Below are 21,636 nucleotides of genomic sequence, written 5' to 3'. Positions count from 1 at the left end.
TGGGGATCCATTCCAGCGCGCTGGGACTCTGTGCCCACTCAAGAAGGGAGCGCAGCTCAGAGCCCCGAGCAGAGGTTCAAACAGAGCTTAAGTACACTTTTTGGGGAGGGTGGGAGGCTTTGCATACATCAGAACAAATCATCATGAGGCGCGGGGAAATTGAACAACAACTCTGAGATGTGATTGGCACAATCATTGGCGGGCGAGGGTGATTGGTCATTTGTAAGCGGGTTACACATTCAAACTGATTGGTTTGGGCCCTGTGAGGAACTGCACAGGGCCCTAGGCTAAACGGCCAGTAGGGCGTTGTTTTAACTATCTCAGGAATCTGGGTGTAACAGAGGAATTTAATAATACCTAATCTTTTACATTCAAGCTTTCCAGCTTAGAAACTTTACCCTTTCACCTCAGGTAAAAAATTTAGTGAAGTATTTGTTACCATCTAGTTAAACAAAAGAATACATAGAGAATGCTTTTACTGAAAATGATTTTGACTAGTATTAATATTGTATTTCACAATATATGCCAAAACTGAAGTGGTTTTGGGGTGTTAGTGACCATTAGTCCTAGTTTTAAGAAAATATGTTGTGTATTAAACTGGAAACAACCAAAAAGCTATACTAGAAAGGTATATGTTATATAGTAAATGTTTATGAAGTTTATCACCGTTGGGTTGTTTTGTTTTTTTAAATTTTAAAAAAATATTTATTTTTTAGTTGTAGTTGGACACATTACCTTTATTTTATTTATTTTTATGTGGTGTTGAGGATGGAACCCAGGGCCTCGTACATGCTAGGCAAACGCTCTACTGCTGAGCTACAACCCCAGCCCCCATTGGGTTGTTTTAAGTTTCAGGTTTTCTTAGTGTAATTGCAAACTTTGTAAAACGAAAATCAATTTAATATTTTAATTTATATCCAGATTTCCAGCAACTCAAGTTGTTGTTTATCTCAAAGTATCTCCCTTCATCTTGGTCATACCAGACAAAAGGAAGAAACTATTTTTGTAATTCTGTTACAAGATGAATACTCTAAAGACACAAATATGTAGGTAATAATTCTACCTTTTGAAACTGCTTCTTTGGAGTAAATTTTAGCTTAAGAATGAGGACTTGAAAAAATGCTTGCTTGATGAATTAAGGGCCATCAGGCCCCCATTGCCTTGCCTTGCCTTGCCTTGCGTTGGCCCTTGGAATCTAGCTTCCAACTGTTTGTATCTTTAAATTTTTAATAGATCTCAGCCTTTGCCCTGTGATTCCAATTTTGTTTAGGTTCTGGTTTCTTGTACATACACATAAAAATAGTAATTGTGGTGGAAAAGTAATAAAAAATATGAGATTTTTATTTTCATCTTCTGAACAGATAATCTTGAGTTTGAGTAGAATGCTCTTCTTTTAGCAATAATTGCAATGATTTATTGAGTATTCAATATACTTTAGGCCTGGTGTTCATACAGAGGAGTTGTATCTAGTTTTAATTTTCTATCTTGTGTTCATACTTATCTTTTTTTGGTACTGGGAATTGAACTCAGGAGCACTCAACCACTGAGCCACATCCCAGTCCTATTTTGTATTTTATTTAGAGACAGGGTTTTACTGAGTTGTTTAGTGCTTGGCTAAGTTGCTGAGGCTGGTTTTGAACGCCCGATCTTCCTGCCTCGGCCTCTCAAGCCGCTGAGATTACAGGCCTGGGCCATCGCACCTAGGATACTTATAATATCTTAATCACTCTTTTTAACTGCCTCCTAAGTTTATGCCTAAAAGAAAGGGAGAATTCACTTAAGGTTCTGGAGAGTTGCTCTGTTCAGAGACTGTTGGGTGATCCAAATTCATATTCAGGAATTAGGGGTTAACTGCCTCAAAATCATCTAGTTTACTTATTGATTTTTAGATTCTCTTCTTTTTTTTTTTTTTGGATTACACCCTTGGGATGATGCAAAGAAGGGAAGGATCATTCCTAATTTCACTGTTCTAGTTGATATGTATAAAAGTGCTTTGAAAGAAATGAAAATCCATGAAAATAAAAGGGAGTATATTATTACTACTAGGGAGGAGATAGGAGTATTTCCTATAACATAAACCCATACTTAATATGCTTGTACAAGGAGTGGTCAAATTATACATAAGACTGCTTCTTCAATTAATATTTGTGAAAGTGCTTTTAAAAAATGAAAAGCTCATAAGAACAAGGGAATGGTTTTTATTATTGTTATTATTACTAGGGAGGAAGTATTGAGTATCATTTATGGGATAACCACCTGTTTATTATGCTAATACAAATTTTAAACGTGTCACAGTGACTTCGTTTTAATTTAACTATTATTTTAAAAGCTCAAAGCAATTTTGTTTAGTCTATTTTTATATCCCTGTGATAAAGAATAGGTGACTCTGTACAAAAATGTATTGCACATAAAGTACATAATGAAAATTGAGTCTTTTGTTCATGGCCAATCACCTCTAATAGCCAACTGCAGCCTAAGTCTTCTCTTCAGCTGTTAGGGCTCATAATACTAACTTCCACTCCATAAAGCTGTTTATTCATACCAATTAGTGACATGAATTACTCAGTGAAGCTCACAAAGGAAATTGGCCAAGAATCCCTTAACTCCCTCTTATGCACCATTAATTATGCCCTTATTACTATTATTATTTATTTAGCATTCCTCTAATACTGTTATCAGACTGCTTTAAATTGGTCCATCACAGTTTATTCAGCTTCATCTGGCATCTCATTCATTAATCATCAAATTTCCAGAAGCTAAAGAATTATTTATTGGGCTGGGATTGTGGCTCAGCGGTAGAGCGCTTGCCTAGCACTGGCGGGGCCCAAGTTCGATCCTCAGCATCACATAAAAATAAAGGTATTGTGTTGTGTCCATCTACACCTAAAAATAAATATTAAAAAACGAATTATTTATCTATACAAAATTAATAGTATGCCTCTGAATTCAGTGTATATTATCATCTTTATTGCTCAGTTGATTTATCTCTGTGCCTAAAATAAGGTCACCTCTCTTTGGGGGAACTAGATTTTTGTAGAGCCATCCAGCTTCAGTTTTCTTAGTTCTTAAATCTATTCTATCAGTATGGTAGCAGGGTACTTTTTCTCTAGATCAGGAATACTTCAGATGATCTCCTATTCAAAACAGTCCTGTTTTGAGACATTTTAATGCTGAATTAATAAGCAATAACCCAGTATTCTCTCTAGTTTCCTAGCCTTTCTAATGATTTGTGGTTTTTTTCCCCTTTCTTTTCTGGTCCCTAACTATTCATACATTGATTCAATAAACGTGACATCTGCTTTGCCACAGAGGTTATGGGAAGGAGAGGCAGCTCTGCAAATGAAATGTAGTATGGTAGGGACTCTAATAGAGATATGTTCAAGGTGCTTCTTTTGGTAACTTGGAGTGTAGTCCCCAAAGTTCGGTCACCAGTAATGTTTTTCTTCCTTTGTTCTGCATCATTCTTTATTTTTAAGTTCAGACAGTTTTTCTGCTTTTAAATTTTATCATTTCTATGCTGATGAGACTTATTTTTTCTTCTCTATTACAAATGTATCTCCTAAACTCCAGTGGAATGGCTTTGTCAGTAATACTATTCTATTTATGAGTTCCTCTGTAATATCATGTGTGACTAAAATGGGGTTCATATTCTGGAAACTGACTTGTGTTGCTTGTTCCACTCCTTCTAGTAATATAACACTCTTATATTCTTTAGGATTAGAAATCTTGGCTTTTTGAGGGACAGGATTTTCAATTCTTTCCTGTGTTATCTTTTTTTTTAATGTTTATTTTTTAGTTTTAGATGGACACAGTATCTTTATTTTATTTTTATGTGGTGCTGAAGATCGAACCCAGTGCCTCACACATGCCAGGCGAACACGCTATCACTTGAGCCATATCCCGAGCCCCTTTCCTATGTTATCTAATTGAATTTTTTGTTAATTTTGCCTTTTGTAATACAGGATTATTACTTATTAATTTTAAAATAGCTTCATGTTCCTTCTCTAATGATGTCTGATTTGCTTATTAGAATAAAAAAACCTCAGACCATATTTGGTGCCTTCTGTCAATGAGAATAATCCCCTTTGTAGAATGATGCCCATTAAGAGAGATAAATTCTTGTGTGGTTTAAAATATCTCATTACATTTAAATATATGTAATACCATTATACATTGTATACTTGTCCATTTATTTATAATTCCACTTTATATATTATTCACCGTGTAGAACTACTTGTCTCACAAATATCTACTTAGTGAAACATAATTGGTCCTGTTCATCCCTCTTGCTCAAATCTGGAGACTACTTTTTATTATACCCTTACTGAAGTGAAGATAAAAAGAGGAGAGATAAAATAAGGGAATATGGATGAAATGGTGGGGAATTCATATTCATAGGTATTTATTTCTTTAGTATTACTGGGCATTGAATCCAGGGTTTCATGCACGATAGGCTAGCACTCTTCTACTGAGCTGTACCCCTACCCCTTTTTATTCTTTGTAAAATTTTTTATTTGTAGATGGACACAGTACCTTTATTTTGTTTATTTATTTATTTATTTTAATGTGGCATTGAGGATCGAACCCAGTGCCTCACGCATACTAGGCAAGTGTTCTACCACTGAGCCACAAACCCAACCCCCTTTTTATTCTTTTTTTTTTTTTTAAGAGAGAGAATTTTAATATTTATTTTTTAGTTCTTGGCGGAGACAACATCTTTGTTGGTATGTGGTGCTGAGGATCGAAACCGGGCTGCACGCATGCCAGGCGAGCGCGCTACCACTTGAGCCACATCCCAGCCCCCCCCTTTTTATTCTTATGTTATTTTAAGGGTCTTGCTAAGTTGCCCAGGCTGGCCTTGAACTTGCAATCTTCCTGCCTCAGACTTCTGAATAACTGCAATTACAGGTGTGTACCACTGCACCTGGCAGTCTCTATTCATTTTGCTGTTTTTTTCCTATCTCTTTTATTTACATTATATTTATTTATTTACCTATATTTTGAAAATAAATTTTTATTCCCTTGTTTACTTTTTATTTTATTTTGGGGATTGAACCCAGGGCCTTGTGCATGCCTAGATAAGTGCTCTACCACTTAGTACATACTCAGCTCTCCCATGTTTGTTGATGTAATTTAATTTTATACATTTTGGAATTTTTTTAATGTTCAAATGTTTTTGAACATTAAGAAAAACATTTCCAAGTTGGAACTTTTTTTTTTTTCAAAATACTACATAAGAATACTAGTCCTTGTAATTAAGAAGGACTTCTTTGCTGTTAATATATATGATTATATGGTTAGGATAGTTCCATCTTTATCTCTTCCCTATAGTTTAGCTTCTGGTGTCAAAGAGACTCTTTTCCCCTAAATTTAATTTTGGTGTCTTGTAGTTTGTTGGGAAAGGGAATAAGGACTGGTGCTTTTAATAGAGAAATTGACAGGACCACATTTGAGTGAGACTGACTTTTTCTTTTCTCTTCCTTTCTTTCCCTTCCTCTCCTCCCTCTCCCTGCTTTATCTCTCTCTCCCCACAACCTCCCTTTCCTTCTTGTACCAGGTATTGAACCCAGTGGCACTTAACAATTAAGACATATCCTTAGCCCTTTTCTTATATTTTATTTAGAGACAGAATCTCATTAAGTTGCTTTGGGACTTGATAAATTGCTGAGGGTGGCTTTGAATTTGTGATCTTCCTGCCTCAGCCTCCAGAACTATTAGGTTATAAATGTGTGCCACCACACCAGGCCACTTTTTTTCTTTTTGAACTTGGATTAGCAAAGAGGAGCAAAAGGATAGCCCTTATTATCAGAATTCCTGAGAGTTGGCTCATCCCCTGGTATGTAACTGTGGGAGCTAGTCTGCCATGTACCTACTTTGGCTTAAAATTCTTGAACTATTGTGACTCCTCATTGAGTAATCAGCTGGGCACTTACTGTTCCAACTCCCACATACCTTTTTTATCTCATGTGGTAACATAGGAGTTGGCTTTCTGTAGTGGTGAATTTGACTGGTAAGGTATTTTTTCCCTTAGTAACTTTATGGTAAACCATTTAATACATTCTAAAAAGTGGTTAGATGATATCATATATAAAAATTAACTAAAAAATGGATCAAAGACCTAAATCTGAGTTAATAATGTAAGTCTTAGAAGAAAACAAATCTTCATGACCTTGGATTGGCCAATGTTTTCTAGCATATGACTTTTAAAGCACAAATAATCAAAAGAAAATAGATTAACTGGACTTCATCCAATATTAAAAATTTTTGTGCTTCAAGGGCTAGGGGTATAGGTCAGTGATTGAGTGCTTGCCTAGCATGTGTGAGAGGCTCTGGGTTCTATCCCCAGCACCACAAAACAAAACAAAAAACTTTTGTGCTTCAAAAATTAGTATCAAGCTAAAGTGAAAAGATGGATTTGACCATCAAAAAAGCTGAAAACATAAGTCTTTAGTTCCATACCTCAGAACCTCAAGAAGAGGGTGTAAGAGGACAACCTAGAAATGAGTCTAATATTTAGAGTACATTAAAAAAAAGGCCTTAATGGGCTGGGGTTGTGGCTCAGTGGTAGAGCGCTCACCTTGCACATGCGAGACCCTGGGTTCAATCCTCAGCACCACATAAAAATATATGAATAAATTAAAGGTATTGTGTCCAACTACAACTAAAAAATAAATATTAAAAAAAGGCCTTCAACAGCAGAGGGACAAAGAGCCCCAGGCTTGCTTATTTATTTATTTATTTTTTAAGAAATAATGAGTGACTTCTCATTCAAAGAGAGAGAGAGAGAATTTTTTTTAATATTTATTTTTCAGTTTTTGGCGGACACAACATCTTTGTTTGTATGTGGTGCTGAGGATCGAACCTGGGCCGCATGCATGCCAGGCGAGCGCGCTACCGCTTGAGCCACATCCCCAGGGTCTTACCAACTTGTCCAGGCTGGCCTCTAACTTGGAATCCTCCTGCCTCAGCCTCCTGAGTTGCTGGGATTACAGGTGTTGTCAACATGCCTGTCAATCCTTTCATTTTTTAAACAGTGTCTTTAGAAGAGAAGTTCTTGAGGTTAGAAATGATGGTGAATGTGATGGATGGTATTATCCAAAGTACAGTATAAAGACATGAATTGTGTGAATATACTTTGTATACAACCAGAGATATGAAAAATTGTGCTCTCTATGTGTCATATGAATTGTAATGCATTCTGCTTAATAAAAAAGTTAATAATAAAAAAGAAGAGAAGTTCTCTGAAATAAATAAACTGAAATGAAAGGGTCTTTTTTTCCTTTTTTAAAAGTTGTTTTGGCTATTGTAGGCCCTTAACATTTCCATATGAATTTTGAGGAAAAATGTTTGCTGGGATTTTGAGATTACATTGCATTTCTAGATCACTTTGGCAGAGAAATAACATCTACTATAACAATATTTGGGCTTGATCCTTGAACATGGCATATCTTTCCATGTTTAGGTGGGTTTTTTTTTTCTGTGTGTGTGTGTGTGTGTGTGTGTGTGTGTGTGTGTGTGGTGCTGAGAATTGAACCCAGGGCCTTGTGCACGTGAAGCAAGCACTTTACCAACTGAGCTATATTCCCAACCCATGTTTAGATTATTTTTAATTTCTCTAATCACATTTTGAGTTTTCAGGGTATGGATATTGTACCAATTTTATAAGATTTAAATAGTAATATTTCTGATACTATGGTAAGTGATCTTTTTTAAAAAAATATATTTTTTTAGTTGGACACAATACCTTTACTTTATTTTTATGTGATGCTGCGGATTGAACCCAGTGCCCCGCACACAATAGGCAAGTGTTCTACCTCTGAACCACCACCCCAGCCCCGTAAGTGATCTTTTTTAAAAATATTTTTTTTAGTTGTAGATGGGCACAATATCTTTATTTATTTGTTTATTTATTTTATGCAATGCTGAGGATTGAACCCAGTGCCTCACACGTGTAAGGCAAGTGCTCTACCACTGAGCTATAGCCCCAGCCGCGTAGGTGATCTTTTAATATTTTTCAATTTCTAATTTTTCCTTGCTAATATTTGAAGTATGATTATTTTTGCATTTTTCTTTTTCTTAATTTTTTTTTAAGAGAGAGAATTTTAATATTTCTTTTTTTTAGTTTTCGGCAGACACAACATCTTTGTTTGTATGTGGTGCTGAGGTTCGAACCTGGACCGCACACATGCCAGGCGAGCGCACTACCGCTTGAGCCACATCCTCAGCCCATTTTTGCATTTTTCAACTTTGTTAAACTAACTTACTCTAGTAGCTCTTTGTAGATTTCATAGAATTTTCAACGTGGAGGATCATAGCATCTCCAAATCTAGTTTTATTTCTTACTTTATAGTCTAAATATCTTTTTCTTCTTTTCTTGACTTATTGAACTAGCTAGATCCACTATTATAATATTGAATATAAGTGGTGAGATCAAACTTTCTTTTTTCTTTTTGGCACTGAGAATTGAACCTGGGGATGCTTTACCACTGAGCTACATCCCAGCCTTTTAAATTTATTTAATTATTTTAATTATTATTATTCTTTTTGGTACCAGGTATTAAACCCAGGGGTACTCAACCACTGAGCCACATCTCTAGCCCATTTTTATATTTTTATTTAGAGACAGGGTCTTGCTAAGTTGCTTAGGGCCTCACTGAATTGCTGAGGCTGACTTTGAATTTGTGAACCTCCTACATCAGCCTCCCCAGATGCTGGGATTACTGGTGTGCGCCACTATATCAGGCCTTTAGTTTTTATTTTGAGAAAAGATCTTGCTACGTTGTTTAGGGTCTCACTAAATTGTTGAGGCTAGTCTCTGGCTTGTGATCCCCCTGCCTTAGCTTCCCAAATCATTGGGATTATAGGCATATACTGGGATTACAGGTGTACACTACTGCGCCCAGCAAGATCAGACTTTCTCATATTGTTATTGATTTTAGGGAATGATCAGTCTTTGACAAATAAATATGGTGATATTAACTGTATATTTTTGTAGATACCCTGTCATAGTTTGAGGAAATTCTCTCCTAGTCTTGATTTGTTGAGGACTTTTTAGGGGAATGGATGTTAGATTTTGTCAAGTGCTTTTTTTATGTATCTTTTGGGGAAGCTCATGTTTTTTTTTTCTTTTTTAGTCTGTTAATATGGTGAATTACATTTTTTTTGAATGTTAAATAGCCTTGCATTCCTGGGATAAGTCTAATTTTTTCATGAGATTGTCCTTCTAAATATTTATAGAATCCCTAGCAATATTACTTTTCTTTCTTCTGGTATTGGTTGGTAATTTAATTTACATCTTCTCTTTTTTTCTTTGATCAGTGTTTTATTTCTCCCTTGACTATGTTCTTTGACTGTTTTTTATTTGACTGATTTCTACTCTAGTCTTTGATTCTTTCCTTTTTTTTTTCTTCTTGCTTTGGGTCTTATTTATTCTTCTTCCATTTCTAGTTTTATGAAGTAGAAACTGCAATCATTGATTGAAATTGTTGTTTTCTATACTGAAGCTGTAATGATATTCTTTTATATAAATCCTTCAACAGTTCTAAAACTTTAAAATTATATTAATTATTATATTTAATTATTATAGTTAGTGTGGAGGGATTTTTTGTTTTTTTGTTTGTTTTGGTACCTGGGATTGGACCCAGGGTCCCGTAACCACTGAGCTGCATCCTCAGCCGTTTTTAAAAATTTTTTACTTTGTTACAGGGTCTTGATAAGTTGCTGAGGGCCTTAAAATTGTGATCCTCCTGCCTCAGCCTCCCGGGTCACTGGGATTATAGTAATACCACACTCAGGTGGAGTTTATTTTTAGTTATGAAACAAGTTAAGAATATAAATCTTTTTCAAACAGATTGCTCCATGTATCGACTCAAGTTGGGTAGTTCTTTCCTTAATAGTTTGTGTTCCTATTCTGTCATATGCTAAGGCCCTGTATATGCTTGGATCTGTTTCTGTTTGATCTAGTATTTATTTTAGCCTTATTTTCTAAAACTTTAGAATAAGTCCTGCCATATGATAGGGCAAATCCTCCATCTTTCTTATTTTTTTTAATTGTTTTTGGCTTTTAAGAACTTTAATTTTGCCTGTGAATTTTACAATTAGTTAATATCCATGAAAACTATTACTGCAATTTTTATTGCTAGTAAATTGAGCTTAGATTAATTTAGTGGAAGTTAACATTTTTATAGTATTAATTATTTCCATGAGTTGATACAGCTTGTCATTTGGATTTTCTTTTTTCAAATGTTACTTTAATTGTCAAAACAAAGAGGGAGATACTATCATTTCCATTATGTAAATTCTCTAGGAGAATAAGGAGCTTGCTCAAGAGCCAGTGGCTCCTAAGTAAAGTTAAAAGTTGGCCTGATTCCAGAGAACATTTTGCTATGTATTATTATTATTATTATTAAGAAATAACTTATTTTTTATGTGGTACTGAGGATTGAACCCAGTGCCTCACACATGCTAGGTGTAAGCACTATATTACTGAGCCATAACCCCAGCTCTATTTATTATTTGTTCCAAAAAATTTTCTGCTTTTCCTATGAGAAATTATACTTCTTGCCCTATCAGTGTTAGGATGGACTATATAACCTGCTTGGGCCAATGAAATGTGAATGGAAGCAATGTATGCCACCTTCCAGAAGAAGCTTTAAGAGCCAGTGTATATTTTAGTGGATTCTTTCTTTCTCTGCTATAAAGTTAGGATGTCTCAGATAGGAGTTTCTCCTTTAGCCTGGATCCAGTTTTGATTTAGTTCTTCCTGGCTTTGTGCTCACCTAGAGTTCTGTAACCTCTTAACCAGCTTTGGAGTTTTCACAAAGGTAATTTGATATTGTTTTAAGTCAATGTCTCTGTGGGAGAAAGGAGTAGGGCTTACTATTCTACTCTATTGCTGATGTCATCCATATTTAGATCTTCTTTTTTCTTTTTTTGCAGTACTGGGGATTGAACCCAGAACCTTGTACACACAAGGCAAGAATTCTACCAGATGACTATATCCCCAGCCCCTAGATCCTCTTTTAAAACTTCGTAATTCTACAAATAAATAATGGACTTAAAAATCTTTTATTATATTCATTCCTAGAATCTTAATAGTTTTTGTTGCTATTGTTTTCAATTTAATGGAATCCTTCTTAATTTTTTTATTAATTTTTTATTTGTTTTAATTAGTTATACATGACAGTAGAATGCATTTATGCACATGATATATCATACATAGATGGGATATAATTTCTCATTTTCTGAGTGTACATGCTGCAGAATCATATTAGACATAGTCACACATATACATAAAGTAATAATGTCTGTTTCATTCTACTATCTTTCTATCCCCATCTTATTAATTTTGACAGTTCATCTGTAGATTCTCTTGGATTCTCTATTTGGATAGTCAGTGTGTCTCTAAATTGTGAAAACTTTGTCCTTTCCTTTTTAGTCCTTATATGGCTGTCCTCTTTTCCTTGTTATAATGTATTGGATAGAATAGAATTAGTATTGTGTAGAATAGCAGAAGTGATATTAAGCATTTGTGTCTTGCCTTCCTTAAATGGGATTACTTAAAAGTCTACCATTAAGTATGATATTTATAATAGTTTCTGGTACCTACTCCTTATTAGATCTAGGAAATTCTTCCCTAATTTACCAGTATTGTATGTTTGGAATGAATGCTGTATTTCCCAAAATACTTTTTTTTAAACATGTTTTGGGATTATATGTTTTTTTGCAAAATCTTTGATATGATAGACTTTCCTTTTTTTTTTTTTGGTACTAGGAATGTGTACAATTGTAATTCACCAATTTAAAAATTTGAAAAGAGAAAAAAAGAAAGAAAGTCTGAGCTGGGTGCCATGGCACATTCCTATAATTCCAGTGGCTTACGAGGCTGAAGTAGGAGGATTGCATGTTCAAAGCCAGCCTCAGCAAAAGCAAGGTGCTAAGCCACTCAGTGAGACCCTGTCTCTAAACAAAATACAAAAAGTGATTGGGGATATTTCTCAGTGGTTAAGGGCCCCTGAGTATGCTGGGCAAGTGCTGTACCACTAAGCTACATCCTTAGGCCACAGAAATTTTATTTCAATACAAGGTCAACTAACTTGTTCAAAGTAAAAAAATTCAGTAAGTGCTTGAGCATGAAACATGAACATAGACAGACTTGTTCCAAAAGCTGTCTTAAACAGTGTATTTCAAAGTCCCCTGTTGTGTTGGAGGTTTGCCTATTCAGCTTCCATTTATGCTCAGTGAATGTACATATATATATATATATATATTTCTTTCTTACCTCAATAATTCCTTATGGTCACATCACAAGTTGAAGAAATCTACAGAATTGGTACTTGTTAGCCCATACCACATTTGGTGGTTGAATTGTTGAAGTTGCGTAGAGGCAGATGATGCTTAAAGAGATGATTCACAAGTTTTTTTTTTCAATCTTTTTCCCTTCATTTCCCTTTCCAGTTCTAAAGTCCATCTCTGTATCTTAATGAAAACAAAGAAAAATATAGTTACTTAGTTCTGCTTTCTCTCTTTTGTGATTAATACCAAAGCATCTTTCCCCAGCATCTTTTCTGAAGACAAAAGGCTCATCTAATTTTTAAAAAAAAATTTTATTTAATTAGTTATACATGAAAGTAGAATGCATTTATGCACTTTGATATATTATATATAGATGGGATATATAATTATATATATTTTATTATAAATTATATAGATATTATATATACATATAATTTCTTATTTTTCTGAGTGTACATATTGCAGGATCATATTGATCATGTAATCACATATATACATACAGTAATAATGTCTGTTTCATTCTACTATCTTTCCTATTCCCACATCCTCTTCCCTCCCCTCCCTTCACTTCCCTCTACCTAATCTAAGGTAACACTATTCTTCCCTAGTGCCCCCCCTTATTGTGAATTAGCATTTGCATATTAGAGAAAACATTTGGCCTTTGGTTTTGTGGGATTGGCTTATTTCGCTTAGCATGATATTCTCCCCAAACTACAACCATTTACTGGCAAATGCCATAATTTTACTCTTCTTTAAAGCTGAGTAATATTCCACATTTTCTTTGTCCATTCTTCTATTGAAGGACACCTAGGTTGGTGCCATAGTCTAGCTATTGTGAATTGAGCTCCTATAAATATTGATGTGGCTGCATCACTATAGTATGCTGATTTTTAAGTCCTTTGGGTATAAACCAAAGAGTGAGATAGCTGGGTTAAATGATGGTTCCATTCCCAATTTTCTGAGGAATTGCCATACTACTTTCCATAGTGGTCGCACCAATTTGCAGTCCCACCATCCATGTGTGAGTGTACCTTTTTCACATCCCCACCAACATTTTGTTTTTTTAAAGAGAGAGTGAGAGTGAGAGAGAGAGAGAGAATTTTAATATTTATTTTTTAGTTATCGGCGGACACAACATCTTTGTATGTGGTGCTGAGGATCGAACCCGGTCCGCACGCATGCCAGGTGAGCGCGCTGCCGCTTGAGCCACATCCCCAGCCCCCCACCAACATTTATTGTTACCTATTCATATATATATATATGTTGTAGATAGACCCAATATATTTATTTTTATTTATTTTTATGTGATGCTGAGGACTGAACCCAGGGCCTCAGGCATGCAAGGCAGGTGCTTTACCACAGAGCTACAACCTCAGCCCACCTGTATTCTTTTTTTTTTATATTTATTTTTTAGTTGTAGTTGGACACAATAACTTTATTTTGTTTATTTATTTTTATGTGGTGCTGAGGATTGAACCCAGGGCCTTGTGTGTGCCAGGCGAGCGCTCTACCACTGACCCACAACCCCAGCCCACCTTGATGATTGCCATTCTGACAGGAGTGAGTTGAAATCTTAAGAGTTGTTTTGATTTGCACTTCTCTAATTGCTAGAGATGTTGAACACTTTTTCATATATTTGTTGATCAATTGTATTTCTTTTTCTGTGAAGTGTCTGTTCACTTCCTTAGCCCATTTATTGATTAGGTTATTTGTTTTTTCAGTGTTAATTTTTTTGAGTTCTTTATATATCCTAGAGATTAATGCTTTATTGGAGGTGCGCCTGGTAAGGTTTTCTCCCAATCTGTAAGCTCTCTCCTCATGTTATTAATTGTTTTCTTTGCTGAGAAGAAGCTTTTAAATTTGAATCCATCCCATTTATTGATTCTTGATTTTACTTCTTGCGAAATAGCATCTGCATATTAGAGAAAACATTTGGTCTTCAGTTTTGTGGGATTGGCTTATTTCTTTAGGAGTCTTGTTAAGGAAGTCAGATCCTAGGCTGACATGGTGAATTTTGGGGCCTATTTTTTCTTCTGTTAGGCACAGGGTCTCTGTTCTAGTGCCTAAGTCTTTGATCCACTTTCAGTTGATTTTTGTGTAGGGTGAGAGATAGAGGTTTAATTTCATTTTGCTACATATAGATTTCCAGTTTTGCCCACACCATTTGTTGAATAGGCTATCTTTTCTCCAGTGAATATTTTTGGCACCCTTGCCTAGTTTGAGATAACTGTACTTATGTGGGTTTGTCTCTGTGTCCTCTATTCTGTGCCATTGGTCTACAAGTCTATTTGGTGCCAATACCATGCTGTTTGTTACTATAGCTCTGTAGTAAAGTTTAAGGTCTGGTATTGTGATACTTCCTGCTTCATTTTTCTAGCTAAGGATTGCTTTAGCTATTTTGGGTCTCTTATTTTTCCAAATAAATTTCATGATTTTTTTCTATTTCTATGAAGAGTGTCATTGGGATTTTTTTTTAAGGGTAATATTTTTTTTTATTGGTTGTTCAAAACCTTACAAAGCTCTTGACATATCATATTTCAAACATTAGTTTCAAGTGAGTTATGAACTCCCATTTTTACCCCAAATACAGATTGCAGAATCACATCGGTTACACATTCACATTTTTACATAATGCCATACTAGTAACTGTTGTATTCTGCCACCTTTCCTATCCTCTACTATCCCCCTCCCCCCATCTTCTCTTTCTATCCCATCTACTGTAATTCATTTCTCTCCTTGTTTTTTCTTCCAATTCCCCTCACAACCTCTTTTATGTAGTTTTTTATAACAATGAGGGTCTCTTTCCATTTCCATGCAATTCCCCTTTTCTCTCTCTTTCCCTCCCATCTCGTGCTTCTGTTTAATGTCAATCTTTTCTTCCTGCTCTTCCTCCCTGCTCTATTCTTAGTTGCTCTCATTATATCAAAGAAGACATTTGGTATTTGTTTTTTAGGGATTGGCTAGCTTCACTAAGCATAATCTGCTCTAGTGCCATCCATTTCCCTGCAAATTCCATGATTTTGTCATTTTTTAGTGCTGCGTAATACTCCATGGTGTATAGATGCCACACTTTTTAATCCATTCATCCATTGAAGGGCATCTGGGTTGGTTCCACAGTCTAGCTGTTGTGAATTGTGCTGCTGTGAACATTGATGTGGCAGTATCCCTGTAGTACACTCTTTTAAGGTCTTCGGGGAATAGACCAAGAAGGGCAATAACTGGGTCAAATTCCTAGCTTTCCCAGGAATCTCCATACTGCTTTCCAAATTGGCCAAACCAATTTGCAGTCCCACCAGCAATGTGTCATTGGGATTTTAATAGGAATTATATTAAATCTGTATAATGCTTTTGGTAGTATGGCCATTTTGACAATATTAATTCTGCCTATCCAGGAACATAAGAGGTTTTCTTCAATTCCTTTCTTTAGTGTTCTGTAGCTTTCATTGTAGAGGTCTTTCACCTCTTTTGTTAGATGATTCCCAGGTTTTTTTTTTTTTTTTGAGGCTATTATGAATGGAGTAGTTTTCCTAATTTCTCTTTTCAGTGGATTTAAATGTATAGGAATGCATTTGATTTATGGGTGTTGATTTTATATCCTGCTGCTTTGCTGAATTCATTTATTGGTTCTAGAAGTTTTCTAATGGAATTTTTTTGGATCTTCTAGATATAGAATCATGTCATCAGCAAATAGTGATAATTTGAGTTCTTCTTTACCTATTTGTATCCCTTTAGTTTCTTTCTTTTGTCTAATTGATCTGGCTACAGTTTCAAGGATGATGTTGAATAGAAGTGGTGAAAGAGGACATCCTTGTCTTGTTCCAGTTTTTAGAGGGAATGCTTTCAATTTTTCTCCATTTAGAATTGAAAGAACGAACAAGGCTCGTTGTCGGAGAAAATGCCCGTTTATTGAGGAACAGCTCTGCATATTTATAGAGCCGGGGGTGGTTTGACAGTTATGACAGTTTAATGGTTGAAGGGTTTGACAGTTGGCATGGGGTACTTTCTGATTGGTGGGTAAAGATCATGTGAGTCAGCAGGGCTAGTCTGATTGGAGGGTAAGGATCATGTGAGTCAGGAGGGTTAGTCTGATTGGTGGGTAAGGATCTTGTGAGCCAGCAGGGCTCACCATTGGACAGCTCTTCTCAGGGGATGGGGAAGTTAGTCTTTGGAGCCGGGGAGACTCCCAACAAGAATGATGCTGACCTTGGGTTTAGCATAGGCTTTTACAATGTTGAAGTATGTTCCTACTATTCCTAGTTTTTCTAGTGTTTTGAACATGAAGGTGTGCTATACTTTGTCAAATGCTTTTTCTGCATCTGTTGAGATGATCATATGATTCTTGTTTTTTAAAGATTTTTAAAATATGGACACAGTATCTTTATTTACTTTTATGTTGTGCTGAGGATTGAACTCAGTGCCTCACATGTGCAAGGCAAGCGCTCTGCTGCTGAGCTATAACCCCAGCCCCTGATTCTTGTTTTTAAGTCTATTAATATGATGAATTATGTTTATTGATTTCCATATGTTGAACCAACCCTGCATCCCTGGGATGAGTCCCACATGATCATGGTGTACTATCTACTGAATATGTTTTTGATAAAATTTTCCAGAATTAAAAAAAAATTTTTTTTTTAGTTGTCATTGAACACAATACCTTTATTTATTTATTTTTATGTGGTGCTGAGGATCAAACCCAGGACTTCGCACATGCTAGGTGAGTACTCCACCGCTAAGCCACAACCCCAGCCCAATTTGCCAGTATTTTATTGAGAATTTTTACATCTATGTTCATCAGAGATATTGGTCTGAAGTTTTTCTTTCCTTGATGTGTCTTTTTCTGGTTTTGGTGATATAAGCCTCATTGAATTAGTTTGGAAGTGTTCCTGTCTTTTCTATTTCATGGAATACTTTGAGGAGTATTGGTGTTAATTCTTCTTTGAAAGTCTTGTAGAACTTGGCTGAGAATCTATCTGGTCCTGAGCTTTTCTTGGTTGGTAGGCTTTTGATGGCGTTTTCTATTTCATTACTTGAAATTGATCTGTTTAAAGCATGTCTGATCTCCTCATTCAGTTTGGGTAGGTCATATGTCTCTAGAAATTTATCGATGTCTTTGATGTTTTCTATTTTATTAGAGTTTAAATTTTCAAAATAGTTTCTAATTATTTTTCTGTATTTCAGACATGTTCATTGTGATATTTCCTTCTTCATTTTGTGTTTTAGTAATTTGAGTTTTCTCTCTTTTTCTCTTTGTTAGCATGGCCAGGGGTTTATCTATTTTATTTATTTTTTCAAAGAACCAACTTTTTGTTTTGTCAGTTTTTTCAATTGTTTCTTTTGTTTCGATTTCATTAATTTCAGCTCTGATTTAATTATTTCCTGACTTCAACTGCTTTTGGTGTTAATTTCTTTTTCTAGGGTTATATAGATATAGTGTTAGGTCATTTATTTGTTGACTCTTTATTCACTCCATGCAATAAACTTTCCTATTAGTATTGCCTTCATAGTGTCCCAGAGATTTTGATATGTTGTATCAGTGTTCTTATTTACCTCTAAGAATTTTTTTTTTACTTCATCCTGATTTCTTCTACTATCCATTCATCATTCAATTGTGAATTATTTAATCTCCATTTGTTACAGTAGCTTTTATTTTTTATTTTATCGTTGATTTCTAATTTTATTCCATTGTGGTCTGATAGAATGCAGGATATTATCTCTGTTTTTTTTGTTATATTTTTACTAAGAGTTGCTTTGTGGCATAAGATATGGTCTATTTTAGAGAAGGAGCCATGTGCTGCTGAGAAGAAAGTATATTTGCTCATTGATGAATGAAATATTCTATGTCTGTTAAGTCTAAATTATTGATTGCATTATTTAGTTCTATAGTTTTCTTATTTAGTTTCTGTTTGGAAGATCTGTTCAGTAGTGAGAGAGGTGTGTTAAAGTTACCCAGTATTATTTTATTGTAGTCTATTTGACTCTTGAAATTGAGAAGGGTTTGTTTGATGTACCTAGATGCTCTATTGTTTGGGGCATAAGTATTTATTTTTTTAAAAAAAATTTTTAATATTTATTTTTTAGTTGTAATTGGACACAACACCTTTTTTTCACTTGTTTTTTTTTTTTTTTTTTTTTTTTTTTTGTGGTGCTGAGGATCGAACCCAGGGTCTCGCACGTGCGAGGCGAGCGCTCTACCGCTGAGCCACAACCCCAGCCCACATAAGTATTTATAATTATTAGTCCTGCTTATATATACTTTCCTTAAGAAGAATGAAATGTCCTTCTTTGTCTCTTCTGATTAACTTTGGTTTGAAGTCTACTTTATCTGAAATGAGAATGGACCCCTGCTTATTTACACAATCCATATGAGTGATAAGTTTTTTCCCATCCTTTCACCTTTAGCCTGTGGATGTCTTTGCCTATGAGGTGATTCTCTGGAAGACAGCATACTGTTGGTTCTTTCTTTTTAATCCAATCTGCCAGTGTATGTCTTTTGATTGATGAATTTAGGCTGTTAACATTCAAGGTTATTGTTGAGATATGATTTGTATTCCCTGCCATTTTGATTTATTTCTGGTTTTTGATTTGTCTTAGTTTCTCATTTGGTTGAATGTTCCTTTAGTGTATATCCTCCCTTTGCTGGTTTTCACTTTTTTTTTCACTTCATCTTCATGGAATATTTTGCTGAAAATGCTCTGTTTTGTAGGCTTTCTAGCTGTGAATTCTTTTAATTTTTGTTTATCATGGAATGTTTTAATTTAATCTTCAAATCTGAAACTTAATTTTTCTGGATATAAAATTCTTGGTTGGCATCTGTTTTCTTTCAGAGCTTCAAATATATTATTCCAGGACCTCCTAGCTTTGAGAGTCTGGGCTGAGAAATCAGTTGATATCGAAATTGGTTTCCCCCTATACATAATTTGATTTTTTTCTCTCACAGCCTTTAAGATTTTATCTTTATTCTCTGTTAGTCAGTCTCATTATAATGTTTCTTGGTGTGGGTCTGCTGTAATTTTGTACATTTGGGGTCCTGTAAGCTTCTTGTATTTGACTTTCCATTCCATTCTTTAGGTTTGGGAAATTTTCTATTATATCATTGAAAAGATTGTGCATTCCTTTGGTTTGTGTCTCTGCTCCTTCATCTATTACAATAACTCTTAAATTTGGTTATCAGTGACATCTGTTGTTGAAGCATTTTGGTTTGTTTGGGGTGTTTTATTACTTTGTTTTTTCATGTTGTTAGTTTGTTTTCCCATCTAAAAGTATGGATCTAAAGTAGGATAAATTCTACCCTGTAGACCTGTAGTGTCCTTGAAGGTTTCCTGTGCTTCGCCTTTATTGGTGAGACCGATATCAACAGCCTCCAGTGTACACAATATATAGCCTTAAACCTAATAGCTCCCACTAAGGCGTCTATTGCTTTCTCGAATTAAACCAAAATGATGAGTTCAATAACTGTCTACGGTACAAACAGAACATTTGTTAAAACTATTTATAATTTCAGATAGTGCAAGAGAGAACAGAGGTAGTGTAGTATGCAATATTTGCAAGGGAGAAAGAGGGAAGCTAGATGTAAAAATTCACAGGAAGAGTGGAAGAGGAGCCAACAGAGACTGACTATTGGAGAAAAGTTGGGGAAAAAAATCCGAGTAAATAGACAAGAGAGAGGAAGAACACGAACAAAGAGAAAAACATTAAAGACATAAGAATACAACAAAAATGCAAAACAGCATTCATATATCATTGTCTTCCACACACTGATGCATAAAAAACATCCTGTTCCAAATATGGTAGAGAGATTAGTGAATCAAAAAATAAATTAAATCTTGCTGGAAAGTCGAACTGTCAGTGTTCAACAGTTTCTCAGCCCTGTCTCTGACGTCTTTCGGAATCACCAAACCCAGATCAGCCCTTCCAAACCCAGTCTGTATCCCACCAATCTGGGCTTCAGATACCTCAGGATGGCCTACGCTGCAGTCCTAAGATCTCCTATTTGTAAAGAGACCACCAGGGATACACTCATGCAAAGGAGCAATCCCGAGATGCAGCAGCAAGACAAGGGCCACCAGCACTCTCAGCAGGAAGACCTCAGGCTCTTCCAAACCCTCAGACACCCCCCCCCCCCCCCCGCACTGGACCTGCAGGTCCCAACTGGAGTCCCCAGACAGAGGCTCTTGTGGTGGTACCTGCTGGCACCCAGGTCCCAGGCCCTGGCTGGTGTCCCCAAATGGGTGCAGCCACAGCAGCCAAACCTGGAGTCTTCCCCCAAAATCCTCTAGGCTGTGGTAGCAGCAGTAGTGGCAGTGGTTGTTAGCAACAGGCAGTAGTAGGGATAGGTCACCAGGCGATCTCCAGAGGTCAGCATCATTGTCAGCTTCAGTTACATCCAGAGCATTGGTTTCTTCTGTGGCAGCAACACCTAGAAAGAAGACTTCCAGGCAACTGCAACCTGGCAGCATCAGAAACCGAGGCAGCAATGGCGGCGGTTGATTGACAGGAGATTTCTGGTTCAGCAGCAGCAACCTCAGAGGTGGCTGTTGGATTCACTTAGGAGGTAACAGAGGCCCTCCGGAGAGAAGAGACCTCTGGGCTGGGCAGCAGCGTCTGCAGTCTGCAGATGATTAAGTTTTTCTCCCTCCGTTCTCAATCTATGTCCTTAGTTGGAGACCTGAGTAACCATGCCTTTGCTGACTGGCTTCTGGACTGGTGAGCTTTATGAATATGCAGCCAGGGTCACTAATCCCTCTGCTTTTTAAGGCCCTGAATGAAGATTTTCCGAAAGATTGCTGATCCTCATTAAAATGTCCTGCTTTCTGTTTCCTTTTTAAAAGGATGTCAGCTGTTTTATAATACAGAAATAATTAGCCAGTGTAACTAATGACATCAAGCCACAGAGCCAACCAAAAGGGCTTTTCATCTTTTGTCTTAATTATCCTCATTCTTAGAAATACATTAGTATTACTGCTTTATTTACTATCATATTATTTACAAACATTATTAAATAAGGCTATGTTAAAAACCAACTAGTTAATTGATTTGCTGAGTCTCTTGAAACAAAACAAAACAAAATATAACTAGATTTCAACATTACCACCATCACAGAAATTATTATTTATTGGTACCAAGGATTGAACCCAGGGGCACTTAACCACTGAGCCACATCCCCAGCTCTTTGAGAGAGAGAGAGAGAGAGATACAGAGACAGAATTTTAATATTTATTTATTTTTTAGTTTTCAGCGGACATAACATCTTTGTTTGTATGTGTGCTGAGGCTCGAACCCGGGTTGCATGCATGCCAGGCGAGCGCGCTACGGCTTGAGCCACATCCCCAGCCCATCCCCAGC

The 21,636-nt window shown here is 35.9% G+C and overlaps 1 protein-coding gene across 1 annotated transcript in view; it reads left to right on the top strand.

The window, feature by feature from the left end:
- Positions 1 to 21,636, top strand: part of Top6bl (TOP6B like initiator of meiotic double strand breaks) — an 82,510-nt gene that overhangs the window by 10,075 nt on the left and 50,799 nt on the right. The gene's annotated exons all lie outside the window — the stretch shown is intronic.

This window comes from Urocitellus parryii, chromosome 4, assembly GCF_045843805.1.
Source record: "Urocitellus parryii isolate mUroPar1 chromosome 4, mUroPar1.hap1, whole genome shotgun sequence".
Classification (NCBI taxonomy): Eukaryota; Metazoa; Chordata; class Mammalia; order Rodentia; family Sciuridae; genus Urocitellus; species Urocitellus parryii.
Note: the sequence above shows the minus strand (reverse complement) of the source record. Positions and strands in the feature narration are given on the sequence as shown.